The sequence below is a fragment of the Lissotriton helveticus genome, chromosome 2_1 (genome assembly GCF_964261635.1).
Source record: "Lissotriton helveticus chromosome 2_1, aLisHel1.1, whole genome shotgun sequence".
Classification (NCBI taxonomy): Eukaryota; Metazoa; Chordata; class Amphibia; order Caudata; family Salamandridae; genus Lissotriton; species Lissotriton helveticus.
The window spans coordinates 1,105,312,116-1,105,326,434 of record NC_136059.1 but is presented as its reverse complement, the minus strand read 5'-3'; the positions used below and the strand labels follow the sequence as shown (position 1 = coordinate 1,105,326,434).

Below are 14,319 nucleotides of genomic sequence, written 5' to 3'. Positions count from 1 at the left end.
AGGCAATTTTTAAGGAATATTTGTAGTTTGTGAAAATAGACAGAAACTTTTCTGGTGAAAACTAGACAATGGATTCCTACGGAAGGAAATTCAAGTTACTGCTAAGTACGGTTAGAATTACTTTTCATGGTCAGTGCTGGGCTAAAAGATGCAGCCCTGGGTTCTCTCCTGATAACAGGTGAGTAAATCGGAATTCGTTGTTCGGTTGATTTTAGATGAATATTTTAAAGTTTCAAAACTCCACACTTAGAAGAATTTCCACGTTAAACCAGTCAATGTTAGCCTATCGAAGGGAATTCAAGTTACTACTAAGAATGGTTAAAATTACTTTTCGGGATCAGTACTGGGCTCATAGATGCAGCACTGAGGTCTCTCCTGCTAACAGGTGAGTAAATCGGAATTCGTAGTTCGGTCGTTTTTAGAGGAATATTTGTAAGTTTCAAAAATCGACACTTGGAAACTTTTTCACAAAAAGCAGGCAATGATATCCTATGGAAGGAAATTCAAGTTACTGGTAAGTACAGTTAAAATTACTTTTTAGGATCAGTACTGGGCCCAAAGATGCAGCACTGTGGTCTCTCCTGATAACAGGTGAGTACATTAGAATTCGTAGTTTGGCTGATTTCACTTCGGTCCAGTATATATGGTGCCACTTTCCTACACCAACCCCTCCCTTCACCACTGTGGAAACACACCTTCTAGCACGGTTTAAGTTGTGAAAATAATTCCCCTTCAATCCTAAGGGTCCCTAGAGTCCAATTAGCCCATTAGGTACATCCAGTAGGCGCCGCAGAGCTGTGTAACAGAGAGATGTAAAAAGGGGCACGGCCTTCACCACCTCTCTGCAACGCAGCGCAGTGGCACTTCCTGGAAGCATCTGGTGGGCTAGTTGGCTCCCATGGGCCCTCATGATTGAAGTGGAATTATTTCCCCAGCTTAAAACGCGCCACAGGGCGTGTTTGCACACATCATCTCAGGCCCCATCCCTTCCCTTCACTACTATGTAAACACGCCCTGTGGCCGTTCTAAATTGAGAAAGTTAAGTCCCCTTCAATCCTAAGGGTCCCTAAGGTCAAAGTAGCCCACTAGTTACCTCCAATAAGCGCCACAGAGCTGCGTTGCAGAGAGGTGTAAAAAGGGGCATAGCCTCTGAACACCTGTCTGCAACGCAGCTTCCTGGTGCATACTCGAGATACCTGTTGGGCTATTTGGCCCTCAGGGACCCTCAGTATTGAAAGAGAATTAATTCCCCAACTTAAAACGTGCTAAAGGACGCGTTTTCGCAGTGGTGCGGGAAGGGGGCGTGGCCTGAGGTGGCATCTCTGCAAACAAGCCCTGTGGCGCGTTTTAAGTTGGGGAATTAATTCCTCCTCAATCCTGCGGGTCCCTGGGGGCCAACTAGCCCACCAGATACAGATAGAGAGGTGTTCAGAGGCCACGCACCTTTTTACAACACTCTGCAACGCAGCTCCGTGGCGCTTACTGAAGGTACCTGTTGGGCTAGTTGGCCCCCAGGGACCCTCAGGATTGACAAGGAATTAATTCCCCAACTTAAACTGCGCCAGAGGTTGTGTTTGCACACATGTGAACTTAGGCCCCGCCCCCTCCTTTCACCACTGTGCAAACGCGCCCTGTGGCACGTTTTAAGTTGGGGGATTAACTCCCCTTGAATACTTAGGGTCCCTGGGGTGCAACTAGCCCACCAGCTACTACCAGTAAGCGCCACAGAGCTGCGTTGCAGAGAGGTGTAAAAAGGGGCGTGGCCTCAGAACACCTCTCTGCAACGCAGCCCCCTGGCACAAACTGGAGGTTCCTGGTGGACTAGTTGGACCCCAGGGACCCCCAGTATTCATGGGGAATTCTTTCCCCCTCTGCAAATGCACCAGGGGGCGCATTTGCAGAGCAATGCTGGCCTTTTTCTTCTTTTTTAGGTTTGAGAATGGGGGCTGTGTGGTCCCCTTCTCTTCCTAACATTTTGGCCCTGGGTACTCCATCCCCCAGGGCCTGCCCCCTAATTTTGTTTTTTTATTAAAAATTCTGGAAGGGTGCCACATGGCCCCCCTCCAGAGGCCATACTCAGCCCCGGGGACCCCATCCCCGGGGCATGGCCCTTTTAAAAAAAAAAAAAAATTACATCTAGGAGGGGGGCTGCCTTGCCCTCCTCCTTAGGCCATTTTTGGCCCAGGGGACCCCATCCCCCAGGGCCGGCATATTAATATATATTTTTTTTATTTAAATACATTTTGGGGAGGGGGCGCGCGGCCCCCCTCCTGGGCCACTTGTAGCCCCGGGGACCCCATCCCCCGGGGATGGCCCTCTTTGTTGAGGACTGTGGGGGTCTCCAATCCCCCCACGGTCCCAGTTGGCTCCCTGCATCCTGCGGGAGCCAGCAGTGCTTTTCCACACGGGGACCAGCTAACATGCTGCTCCCTCTGTGGAAAAGCAATCTGCTTTGCTATTTGGAAGAGAGATCAGGTTTCCTGCTCTCTCTTCCAAATAGCAAAGCAGTTTGCTATGGCAGGGTGGGAGCCGCGAGGCTCCCGCCATGCCATACCAAACTAGAGTGTCCCGGGGTGGGCACCCCGGGACACTGTAGGAGCTGGCCCTGCGTGGTGGTGATCCACAGGGCCATCAATGGCTCCAGGATGGGGGCCGCGTGGCCCCCCTACTCCCAATTTAAATATTTAGTGCCCTGGGGAGGTGGTGGTCCCCGGGTCATGTGGGGGGGCTTGACCCCCCACACAGGGTACGAATAATTTTAAAATAAAGCACCGGGGTGGCGGTCCCCGGGGCTGTGGGGGGGGCAGTGTGCCTCCCACAATCAAAATTTAAGTCAAGCTCCGGGGGTGGCGGTCCCCTGGGCTCAGGGGGGCCTTAGAGCCCCCCCCCCCAGCAGTAAACTATTAAGCCCCGGGGGTGGCGGTCCGCGGGGCTGCGGGGGGCAGTGTGCCCACCCGCAAATATTCAAACTTTGCCCTACGGGGTGGCGGTCCCTGGGGCAGTGTGGGGGGGATTGGGCCCCCCACACTCATTTTTGATAATGCCCCCGGGATTTGCCCCCCTGGGGCTAATTAGCATTGAAGCGCAGGAGCCCATGCTTTGTTTTTTTGGGGGGATCGGCAGGATCAGGTTTTATAGGTTTCTTGTGCCTCGGTTCTACCGAGGCACAAGATGTCTGCCAACACTTCCTGATTTGGAGTGTTGACAGCCAATTAGAATCCAGCTCGAGCACGACAGGGTGCGCTTAGGATTAGCGAATCCTGCACGGCCATAGATATATATATGTACTTTTAAATGTGATTTAGTCAGGAACTACTGAACGGATTTACACCCATTAAGCAAAAGGCACGAGTCTGAACTGAGGACTACCTCTTTGCCAAATTTGGTGTAATTCCGTTCAGCAGTTCGGGCTGTAGCTGTGGCTAAAGGTCCCTACGGAAAAAAGCATGGGACCCCCCTTTTTTCTCGGCCCCCGCTGAACGAATCATCCCGAGACTTTCAAGATAGGAGCGGACCGGAGCTGGCCTTTAGTTTTGAAAATTTCTTGAAGATTCATCAACCGGCGCTAAAGTTATTCCAAATAGAATGTTGCGGAATTCCTCTGGAAAATAGGTCCTAACTATAACTACCTACTGGCGACCGCCAGTAGGTAATACATATACATATAAATATATATATATGTACATTATTTGGACTACAACTAGGATGAGGTAGTTTAGGTTTGTTTATTAAAGGAAGGGAAGTGTGTTGAAATGTCACTTTCTAGTGGTGTTGCGTTAGGGGCACCATAATGTGATGACAGTGCATCAGCAGATGGAATCTAGAGGGTATATAAGTCCACATGTACCAACATTTCCAAATAGTGAATGTTTGTGATTTGCTATTAGGAAATCGCAAACAGCTATGTGTAACAGTGTGTTATACACTAGTTGTTATTTCTAGTGGGTCACAATTGACCTACCTCATGAGGTGGGTCACAATTTGAAACCCATTGGGTATCGCCAAAAACACAGGGATGTTAGCCTGCTGGGGACAGCAGACCGCCATCTCTGTGGTTGCTTTTGAATAAAGCATCTTTTTTTTTGCTTTAATGCAGCGCGTTTTCCTTAAAGGAAAACAATATGCATTTAAAAAAGTAAGATGAAAAGTTTTCTTTACACCCTTTAAGAGTAAGCAGTGGTCGGTGGGACCACTGCTTGCTCTTAAAAAATTGTTTTGCATGCATCACAATGGGGAAGGGGTTCTTTGGGGATCCCTTACAGTTTGCAAATGTGTAACCACAAAATTGGATGTGGTGGTAAACAGTGAATGTTTTGCGACTGCTTTTCGGTTGCAAAACATTTACAAATACCACTACTAGTCGCAACCCGGAAGGGACGCACTTAACACGCCGCTTCCTAATACCAAATTGCTCAGCTTTTTTGCAATTCGGTATAGGTTAATGAATTGCAAAATAGGGTTTGGTACATAGGAAAAGGCTTTTTACTAGTAGCACACCCATTTCTAACCGAGAAAAGGCTACCTACATGTGGCGGTAAGATTCTAGAATGTTTGGAATGCTGAGGAAGCCTACAGGGCAAGACTTGTTTGTGCTGTCCTCCCGCAGGCTTTGTGTCGAGGCCGAGATCGTCTTTCTAAGAGACTTGTTCCTGAATCTGTATTCATACGAGTGGACCCGAGTCTTTACAATTTGGTGCTCCCATTCCGCATACTTTAAGTGGCCAGGGCTATGGCTGTATTGTTAATGAAGGGTCGAAAACTTTCTATCCATTTCCTCGCCTATATAGACTTCTTTAATTCGCTGAAACGTGTGATTATTTTAGTTTATTTCATTGTTTTATAATTCTTTCGATTTTCCTTCCTCAGTCTTTATCCTCGGTGCATTTCTTTTTTTGTTCATTTAACCTTTAATTTTTTTTATTTGTCTGACCGCTCTGCTTCTTAACATTAGAACGTGTTCTCTAGCATTAAAACACACTACCACAGAAGGCCGATACTGAAGTTGTTCAAGCCTAACACTTTTCACCAAGTGCGTATGAGGAGCGAGAAATACAGGTTTTATGAGATATTTTAGTGCCCATACGTGTTATCGGAAGCATGCGCACCTGAGTAGATAGGGCATCAAGATACCGGGGAGCTTCAACCGAGGGAACACCGGGAAGTGGGATAACGACAGAGGCTCAGGTTCGGAAAATACTTCATTGTTTACTGACCGAGATTCCTAATTAGCTAATAATTATTACTGTAACTTGTAAGGTGCACATTGGGCAAGGGCGTGGAGTGAACCATATGATGAGGGAGTAGACACACCAGGACACGCAGTTGTTCCATTCACTCTCAAAATGACATCAGTGCTTTGTAAGGTGCTTTTAGGTTTTGGCAAACTCAGTAGTTGTATCCCAATCTTTCCCCAGCAAAACCCATAGAGTGTGTGGCCTACTGGTGATTCTCCGGCACAAACAAAATACAGTAAATAGTCCAAGGTGCGTCACTGAGTCACTGTAGCGAGTCCAAAACGGTGAGTATAATTGCAGTGCTACGGAGTGTCACATTATCTCTGTCTGGCACTCAAACAATTTCTTCTGCACAGTTAATCAGTGTAAGATTTAACATTTATCCAGTTCTACATTACAGGGATTAGTAAACCAAGCAGGTTCAGGTGCTCTATGAAGCAAACATACATACACACCATATACCCGCACACTGACGTTGTACGCCAAGGTATCGTATGACCTTAAACTCTCCATTTAATGAATGTTTAACGTCTGACTGAGATCCTGTATCCCATCGCAGTCGACTTTGGTCCGGTAGGTTTTCTACCCAACACTGACACCCATATGCGACTTAGACAGCAGTGCGTTATGGGCGGTGTACTTTGAACATTATGTCCAGATTGGCGGGATCGCAAAGAACTCAAAAGCGTCACAGCCACTAATGTGGGTGGTCTTTGCAATAATCCCAGCATAAACCTATAATTCCGACGACCACTGCAGCTACTTCTTCCTCTCCCAGAAACGCTTGTCGTCTGAGAAGGTGTAAGTATCAATTTAACTTTTTGGTCATTACATTTTTCCCTAACTACAGAGATAATGAGTAGATCAAATTAAAGTTGAATTTTGGGCGAGTGTTAACAGGTTTCAATACTATCTGTCACTGTTTGTAATATCAGCCATTGTAACAGTATTATATTGACAGTTTTTTTACTAATATTCTATTTAACCTAATATTGAAAAATCAATTATTCAACTATTGTTATTTTTAATGCTGATGCCTAGGAGACACATTTTTACTGAATAAATGATTAACTGCTCAAAAGAATTCAGAAATAAAACCCTTTAACTCACGCAAATTCTCTTTCTCGACTGTACTAAGTGTCATTAATGATTTTTCATGTCATTGGACTGATGTAGATGGTTGCGCCTTTTCATTTCTCCTTGTCGAAGAGTAAAGTCCATATAACCATTGGCAAGGGTTATTTAATGATTACAATCGAAGATTGAGACACAGAAAACACAGCTCCATCACAAGGCAAAATTAAAAACATGGCAGTAAAGAATATAAGTCAGCAGTGAATCAACCAAGACTGCTATCAAGTTGTGAAGTCATCATATTGCTTAGTAATGTGATCTTTGGGGGGCAATGAAGGGCAGAGGGGACACATGGCTGACGGCAGAGCTGTATGTGATCCTGAAGCAGTGGTCGCAAGTAAACAGTACAGGGGTTCGGGGAAGGAAAGCACATGTAGGCTGATCGAAAACACCAAGAAGTAACTAAGATTCTCCCAGGGCACAGAGCAAGGAGGCAGAACAATTTCAAAGATACTGAACGTTAAGGGAAGAAACCAGTATAAAAGGGTTCAAATGATTGAAATTCATTGACCGTGCTACGGTGGTGGGCATGTAGATTCAAAGGAAAAATTGGAAAAGGCAGAGAGGATATTAACAAGCATTTGCAATGCAATAGGTCTCGCAGCATTCAAGTTTGAGTTATTGGCATTGTATATGACAATGTGTTGCATGAATTCTTTTGCAAACTCTGTATTGGCTGGTGGTGTTTGTGCCCGGTGAAAGCGTGCACTGACGGATGGTGGTGTTTGTGCCCGGTGAAAGCGTGCACGAACAACTTATGGTGTCTGTGCCTGGTGAAAGTGTGCACTGACGGCTGGTGGTGTTTGTGCCTGGTGAAAGGGTGCACTGGTGGCTGGTGGTGTTTGTGCCCGGTGAAAGCGTGCACTGATGGCTGTTGGTGTTTGTGCCTGGTGAAAGGGTGCACTGGCGGCTGGTGGTGTTTGTGCCCGGTGAAAGCGTGCACTGACGGCTGGTGATGTTTGTGCCTGGTGAAAGCGTGCACTGATGACTTATGGTGTCTGTGCCTGTTGAAAGTGTGTACTGACGGCCGGTGGTGTGTATGCCTGATGAAACCATGTACTGATGGCTAGTGGTGTGTGTGTGCCTGTTGAAAGTGTGCACTGATGGCTGATGGTGTGTGTGCATGGTGGAAAAGCGTGCACTGACATGTTTAGAAGTAAAGTGCGCCATACTGCGATTGCTACAATAGTTAATTGTGGATGTGCTAACCATTGATGCGTGCACTGATGGCTGGTGGTGTGTGTGCCTGGTGGAAGTGTGCAATGCCAGCTAGTGGCGTGTGTGCCCGGTGAAAGTGTGCATTGACGGCTGATGGGGTGTGCCTGGTGAAAGTGTGCACTGACGGTTGGTGGTGTGTGTGTGCGCCTGGTGAAAGCGTGCACCGACGTCTGGTTCTGTGTGCGTGTGGTGGAAGCGTGCATTGATCGCTGGTGGTGTTTAAATAGCAACATACTTGGGTCCAGCATAAAGAGCATTCTTTTTAAACAGGCATTAAGAGTGAGACAGCACACAATGATCCAATGGTAATTACTAGTTGAAGGCAAATCGCATATAGAACATTAGGAACACTGCAATTATTTACATTGATTCAGACGGTCCTTGCTGCATTCAGGACATTATCAAAAATCAGTCTGTTTCGTGAGAAGTAATACCTTACATCCTAAACAGCTGTTTTAACAGAATGTTCCCGACTTTAAAAAGAGAGATGCCTAAAACATTGGCAGGGAGGCAGCATCCTGAATTTAGGTTGTATGAATGTCACTTTATTGTTTAACTGAAAGAAAAAAGCTCAACTATAATAAACTCCTAGCCAACGCTGCAACACCATTCTGCCAGCTAAGCAAGCCGAGTAAGAAGGGATGTGCGGACTTCACCCGAAGGTGTCAGAGCGAATTCACAATAGAAACAGAACTGATACATGAGAACATTACTAGTGAACAAAATACAAAGGCAAACGTTACATTACATGAGGCAAAAGTGACAATGATAACAAACCGTGCCTTACACAGTGTGTAAGGCACTTTTTGTTATCTTAGTCTAAGCCCGCCTGATTCTATGAAATGGCGGCGGGACGCGGGACAGGCCTTTATCCTTTTCTTTCACTTTCCGTTCCGCACTTCCGCCGCCGCGTATGCGCGTGCCGCGTGCTTGGGGGGCGTGGGCAGCAGGGCTGGCTGCTGCTGAGTGGTGGTGAGCAATGCCAGGCAGCCCCAGGGCACGCACAACATCATGCGGGCCAATAAGCAGTAAGCCCCTGTGCGTGGCATATGGGGCGCGGCAGGCGGCGCGCATAGCCAAAGAAGAAGACAAGAGAAGAACAACGAAAACTACGAACTTAACTGCCTTCCAAGTCCAAGACAAAGCAGCCAGGCGGCCAGGCCCGCCCACGCTGAGCTGCCCTGTCCGATTTCCGAATCCGAGTCCGAAGACCAAAGTAAGTCACTCAGAGTCTGTCACTCCGTCTCCGTCACCGACCGGCGGGGAAGGGCTGCTGCTGGCTGCCTGCCTCCAGGCCTGCTGCGTGCACTAATTAGTTGCTTTCCTGTCACGCATTTGCCTGCTTCTTATTTATGTCCTAACTTGTCACTCGTGTTTGTCCCTCCTATAGAACATGCTTTCTCGCTTCTGTACTTCTTTGCTCCCGGGGCCGCACTCAGTGTTGCTCTCTGTTCTTGCCTGTGTGCCGCTTCCCTCCATATTGGGTTCGCCCTTGCACTCAACCAGCCCCCCAACCCCTGTTGCTTCCTCGCCTGCTCCATTTGCCCTCGGCTGCTGCTGAAGCAAGCAAGCAGGCAAGCCTATATTATAATAGTTACAGTGCGCAACGCACGCCAGGGACGGATGGTAACGGGCCCCGGCCTATAAACATTAATTATGGTGCCGTGGTGCGCACGCCCTACCGGCCTGGCCTGAGCCTTTTTAAAATTAATTAAATAGTTGGTAGTGGTACGCACTGGAGGCGGGCCGGGTCTTCATAATTAAAATGGTGCACGGGAGTGGCGGCACGAAGAGTAGTGCTATTTTTATTTTGTATAGTGGTCATTTTCCTGCAGTTTTGCTCTTTTAGACTACTGTAAATAAAATGCGCTTTTATCAGCCAACGTAACGGTGTTCAATGCATTGGTCTTGTTAAGATGAATAGCTAAAATACTAGATTGTTATTCCATCATGTTTTTAAATGTTCAGCATCACATGCTTACTTTCGTGAGCTTTCTATGTACTTATGACATATGCATCATCGTTATAGTTGCTTCAGTCAAGGAAAAAATGCGTGTCTCTGCATCAGATGTTTGGTGATTAGCAGCTGTCCTAAGCAGGTGTTACAAAAGGAACCTTACATTATTAATCTAGTATGTTTGCACTCCGGAATTTTTCAAGCTAGCTCAGTTGGTTGATGCACCTGTTACAATGATGCAACTGCAACCTAATGGCCACTAGTTTGGAATCAAAGCAAGTTCGGCTCAGCATTTCATCCTTCTCATGCTGAGAAGATGAGCACCATGCCTCGAAATTGTTTGAACACCTTCTGGGGCCTAATCCATGTTTAAAATAAAACGTGTTCTAGCATCACTTCGTAATGGACATACACAGGTGATATTCACGTGGCTCCTTGCTCGTAGTGGGGAGTAGAATCAAGCCAAGCCCCTCTCCTGTGATAACAAAAACAACACTCGCAGGCAACAAAATACACATAAATGAGAGAGCTGGACCAAAAGCAGCAGAGTGCGGATCATCCTTCTCTTGCTCTGTCAGGGTAAGCTGCTGTCTGCTGAGCTACAAATGGGATCACATCTGAAAAGAAGCCACCCGAGAGAGGAAGTGTAAACAAACACAGCGCGGTGTTATTTAGATTGATTATTGCAGTGGATTCTCGTGGATCGAAGCGCTCTCTTGTAGTGGGCTCAGGTGCACCAATTATCCCTAGACACCTGCGACTGACCTCTGTCTTTTGGGGTCATGAGACGATGAGAGAGAGGCAATGTGACCTGTCATCACTCAAAGATCTCTAAGCAGTTGCAAGACCTGGCATCCTTGACGTGTTGTCCTCTGTCTTTTTGCTCTACCACCTGTATTTTTGATGTTATGCTGGACTTCTTTTTTGCTGTTTTATGTACTCCGTACACTTTACCACTGCTAATCAGTGCTCAAGTGCAAATGCTACCTCTGTCATTTTTAATTCTGCTGGGTTCTCCATAATTTGCATATTTGATTTACTGGTAAGTCCCTAGTAAAGTGCACTGTGTGTGCCCAAGGCCTGTAAATCAAATGCATCTAGTGCACCTGCAGCAGTGATTGTGCCAACCATATAAGCACCCCTGCACACGTGTCTCCAGCCTACCATTGCAGTGCCTTTGAGTACAGTTTTAAACTGCCAAGTCGACCTGGCAAGTGCAGTCTCTTGCCAGGCCCTAAGCCTCCCTTTTACTACATGTTGGACACCCCTAAGGTAGGCCCAAGACACTCCCAGGGGGAGGGTGCAGTGTATGTTAAAGGTGGGACATGTGTAGGTATGTATTACATGTAATGATAGTGAAATACTGCTAATTTCGTTCTTCACTATTGCCAGGACTAGCTCGCCAATAGGATATTATTGGAGCTGCCTTGTATGTTTGCTGACTGGGAACACATTTTAAACCTAGATTGAGGACAGATTCCTCATCCCTTGTCAATACTTTCGTGGATAAATTGACTACTGTCGATGGTGGGATTTCTATGATTTGTAAAAGTTTCTGCGCGCGGGGCGCTGTAGAGTGCGGGGCGCTGTAGAGTGCGGGGCGCTGTAGAGTGCGGGGCGCTGCGTTGCACTGTAGAGTGCGGGGCGCTGCGTTGCACTGTAGAGTGCGGGGCGCTGCGTTGCACTGTAGAGTGCGGGGCGCTGCGGTGCGCTGTAGAGTGCGGGGCGCTGTAGAGTGCGGGGCACTGCGGGGCGCTGTAGAGTGCGGGGCGCTGTAGAGTGCGGGGCGCTGTAGAGTGCGGGGCGCTGTAGAGTGCGCTGTAGAGTGCGGGGCACTGCGGGGCGCTGTAGAGTGCGGGGCGCTGTAGAGTGCGGGGCGCTGTAGAGTGCGGGGCGCTGTAGAGTGCGGGGCGCTGTAGAGTGCGTGACGCTGTAGAGTGCGTGGCGCTGTAGAGTGCGGGACGCTGCGGGGCGCTGTAGAGCGCGGGGCGCTGTAGAGTGCATGGCGCTGCGGGGCGCTGAGAGCGTGGTGTGCTGTAGAGTGCGTGCGCTGTAGAGCGCAGGGCGCTGTAGAGTGCGGGGCGCTGTAGAGTGCTGTAGAGTGCGTGGCGCTGTGGAGTGCGGGGCGCTGTAGAGTGCGGGGCGCTGTAGAGTGCGGGGCGCTGTAGAGTGCGGGGCGCTGGGGCGCTGTAGAGTGCGGGGCGCTGTAGAGTGCGGGGCGCTGTAGAGTGCGGGGCGCTGTAGAGTGCGGGGCGCTGTAGAGTGCGCTGTAGAGTGCGGTGCGCTGTAGAGTGCGGTGCGCTGTAGAGTGCGGGGCACTGTAGAGTGCGGGGCGCTGTAGAGTGCGGGGCGCTGCGGGGCGCTGTAGAGTGCAGGGCGCTGCGGGGCGCTGTAGAGTGCAGGGCGCTGTAGAGTGCGGGGCGCTGTAGAGTGCTGTAGAGCGCGTTGCACTGTAGAGCGCGTTGCGCTGTAGAGCGCGTTGCGCTGTAGAGTGCGGGGCGCTGTAGAGTATGGGGCGCTGCGGTGCGCTGTAGAGTGCGGTGCGCTGCGGTGCGCTGCGGGCGCTGTAGAGTGCAGTGCGCTGTAGAGCGCGGGGCGCTGTAGAGTGCGGGGCGCTGTCGAGTGCGAGGCGCTGTAGAGTGCGGGGCGCTGTAGAGTGCGGGGCGCTGTAGAGTGCGGGGCGCTGCGGGGCGCTGTAGAGTGCGGGGCGCTGTAGAGTGCAGGGCGCTGCGGGGCGCTGTAGAGTGCGGGGCGCTGTAGAGCTCGGTGCGCTGCGGTGCGCTGTAGAGTGCGGTGCGCTGTAGAGTGCGGTGCGGGGCACTGTAGAGTGCGGGGCGCTGCGGGGCGCTGTAGAGTGCAGGGCGATGTAGAGTGCGGGGCGCTGTAGAGTGCTGTAGTGTGCGTTGCGCTGTAGAGTGTGTTGCGCTGTAGAGCGCGTTGCGCTGTAGAGTGCGGGCGCTGTAGAGTATGGGGCGCTGTGGTGCACTGTAGGCTGCGGTGCGGACGCTGTAGAGTGCAGTGCGCTGTAGAGCGCGGTGTAGAGTGCGGAGCGCTGTGGAGCGCTGTAGAGTGTGGGGCGCTGTAGAGTGCGGGGCGCTGTAGAGTGCGGGGCGCTGTAGAATGCGGGGCGCTGTAGAATGCGGGGCGCTGTAGAATGCGGGGCGCTGTAGAGTGCGGGGCGCTGTAGAGTGCGGGGCGCTGTGGGGCACTGTAGAGCGCGGGGCGCTGTAGAGCGCGGGGCGCTGTCGAGCCCGGGGCGCTGTAGAGTGCAGGGCGCTGCGGGGCGCTGTAGTGCGCGGGGCGCTGTAGAGCGCGGTGCGCTGCGGGGCGCTGTAGAGTGCGGGGCGCTGTAGAGTGCGGGGCGCTGTAGAGTGCGGGGCGCTGTAGAGTGCGGGGTGCTGTAGAGTGCGGGGCGCTGTAGAGCGCGGGGCGCTGTCAAGCCCGGGGCGCTGTAGAGTTCAGGGCGCTGTAGAGCGCGGGGCACTGTAGAGCGCTGTGCGCTGTAGAGTGCGGTGTGCTCTAGAGTGCGGTGCGCTGCGGTGTGCTGTAGAGTACGGTGCGCTGTAGAGTGCGGAGCGCTGTAGAGTGCGGGGTGCTGTAGAGTGCGGGGCGCTGTAGAGTGCGGGGCGCTGTAGAGTGCGGGGCGCTGTAGAGTGCGGGGCGCTGTAGAGGCCGGGGCGCTGTCGAGCCCGGGGCGCTGTCGAGTGCAGGGCGCTGCGGAGCGCGGGGCGCTGTAGAGCGCGGGGCGCTGTAGGGTGCGGGGCGCTGTAGAGCGCGGTGCGCTGCGGTGCGCTGTAGAGTGCGGTGCGCTGTAGAGTGCGGTGCGGGGCACTGTAGAGTGCGGGGCGCTGCGGGGCGCTGTAGAGTGCAGGGCGATGTAGAGTGCGGGGCGCTGTAGAGTGCTGTAGTGTGCGTTGCGCTGTAGAGTGTGTTGCGCTGTAGAGCGCGTTGCGCTGTAGAGTGCGGGCGCTGTAGAGTATGGGGCGCTGTGGTGCGCTGTAGGCTGCGGTGCGGACGCTGTAGAGTGCAGTGCGCTGTAGAGCGCGGTGTAGAGTGCGGAGCGCTGTGGAGCGCTGTAGAGTGTGGGGCGCTGTAGAGTGCGGGGCGCTGTAGAGTGCGGGGCGCTGTAGAATGCGGGGCGCTGTAGAATGCGGGGCGCTGTAGAATGCGGGGCGCTGTAGAGTGCGGGGCGCTGTAGAGTGCGGGGCGCTGTGGGGCACTGTAGAGCGCGGGGCGCTGTAGAGCGCGGGGCGCTGTCGAGCCCGGGGCGCTGTAGAGTGCAGGGCGCTGCGGGGCGCTGTAGTGCGCGGGGCGCTGTAGAGCGCGGTGCGCTGCGGGGCGCTGTAGAGTGCGGGGCGCTGTAGAGTGCGGGGCGCTGTAGAGTGCGGGGCGCTGTAGAGTGCGGGGTGCTGTAGAGTGCGGGGCGCTGTAGAGCGCGGGGCGCTGTCAAGCCCGGGGCGCTGTAGAGTTCAGGGCGCTGTAGAGCGCGGGGCACTGTAGAGCGCTGTGCGCTGTAGAGTGCGGTGTGCTCTAGAGTGCGGTGCGCTGCGGTGTGCTGTAGAGTACGGTGCGCTGTAGAGTGCGGAGCGCTGTAGAGTGCGGGGCGCTGTAGAGTGCGGGGCGCTGTAGAGTGCGGGGCGCTGTAGAGTGCGGGGCGCTGTAGAGGCCGGGGCGCTGTCGAGCCCGGGGCGCTGTCGAGTGCAGGGCGCTGCGGAGCGCGGGGCGCTGTAGAGCGCGGGGCGCTGTAGAGTGCGGGGCGCTGTAGAGTGCGGGGCG

The 14,319-nt window shown here is 51.8% G+C and overlaps 1 protein-coding gene across 2 annotated transcripts in view; it reads left to right on the top strand.

Annotated features, from left to right (window-relative positions):
• Nucleotides 1-14,319, top strand: part of LOC144818458 (bile acid-CoA:amino acid N-acyltransferase-like) — a 295,075-nt gene that overhangs the window by 78,335 nt on the left and 202,421 nt on the right. The window contains exon 1 of one of the 2 annotated variants that reach the window (XM_078675918.1): nucleotides 5,905-6,035. The exons of the other annotated variant lie outside the window; for it this stretch is intronic. The gene's annotated coding sequence lies outside the window, so the exon portion shown is untranslated. Of the gene's footprint in view, nucleotides 1-5,904; nucleotides 6,036-14,319 lie in introns of those variants that run through there. 2 annotated transcript variants of the gene reach the window in all.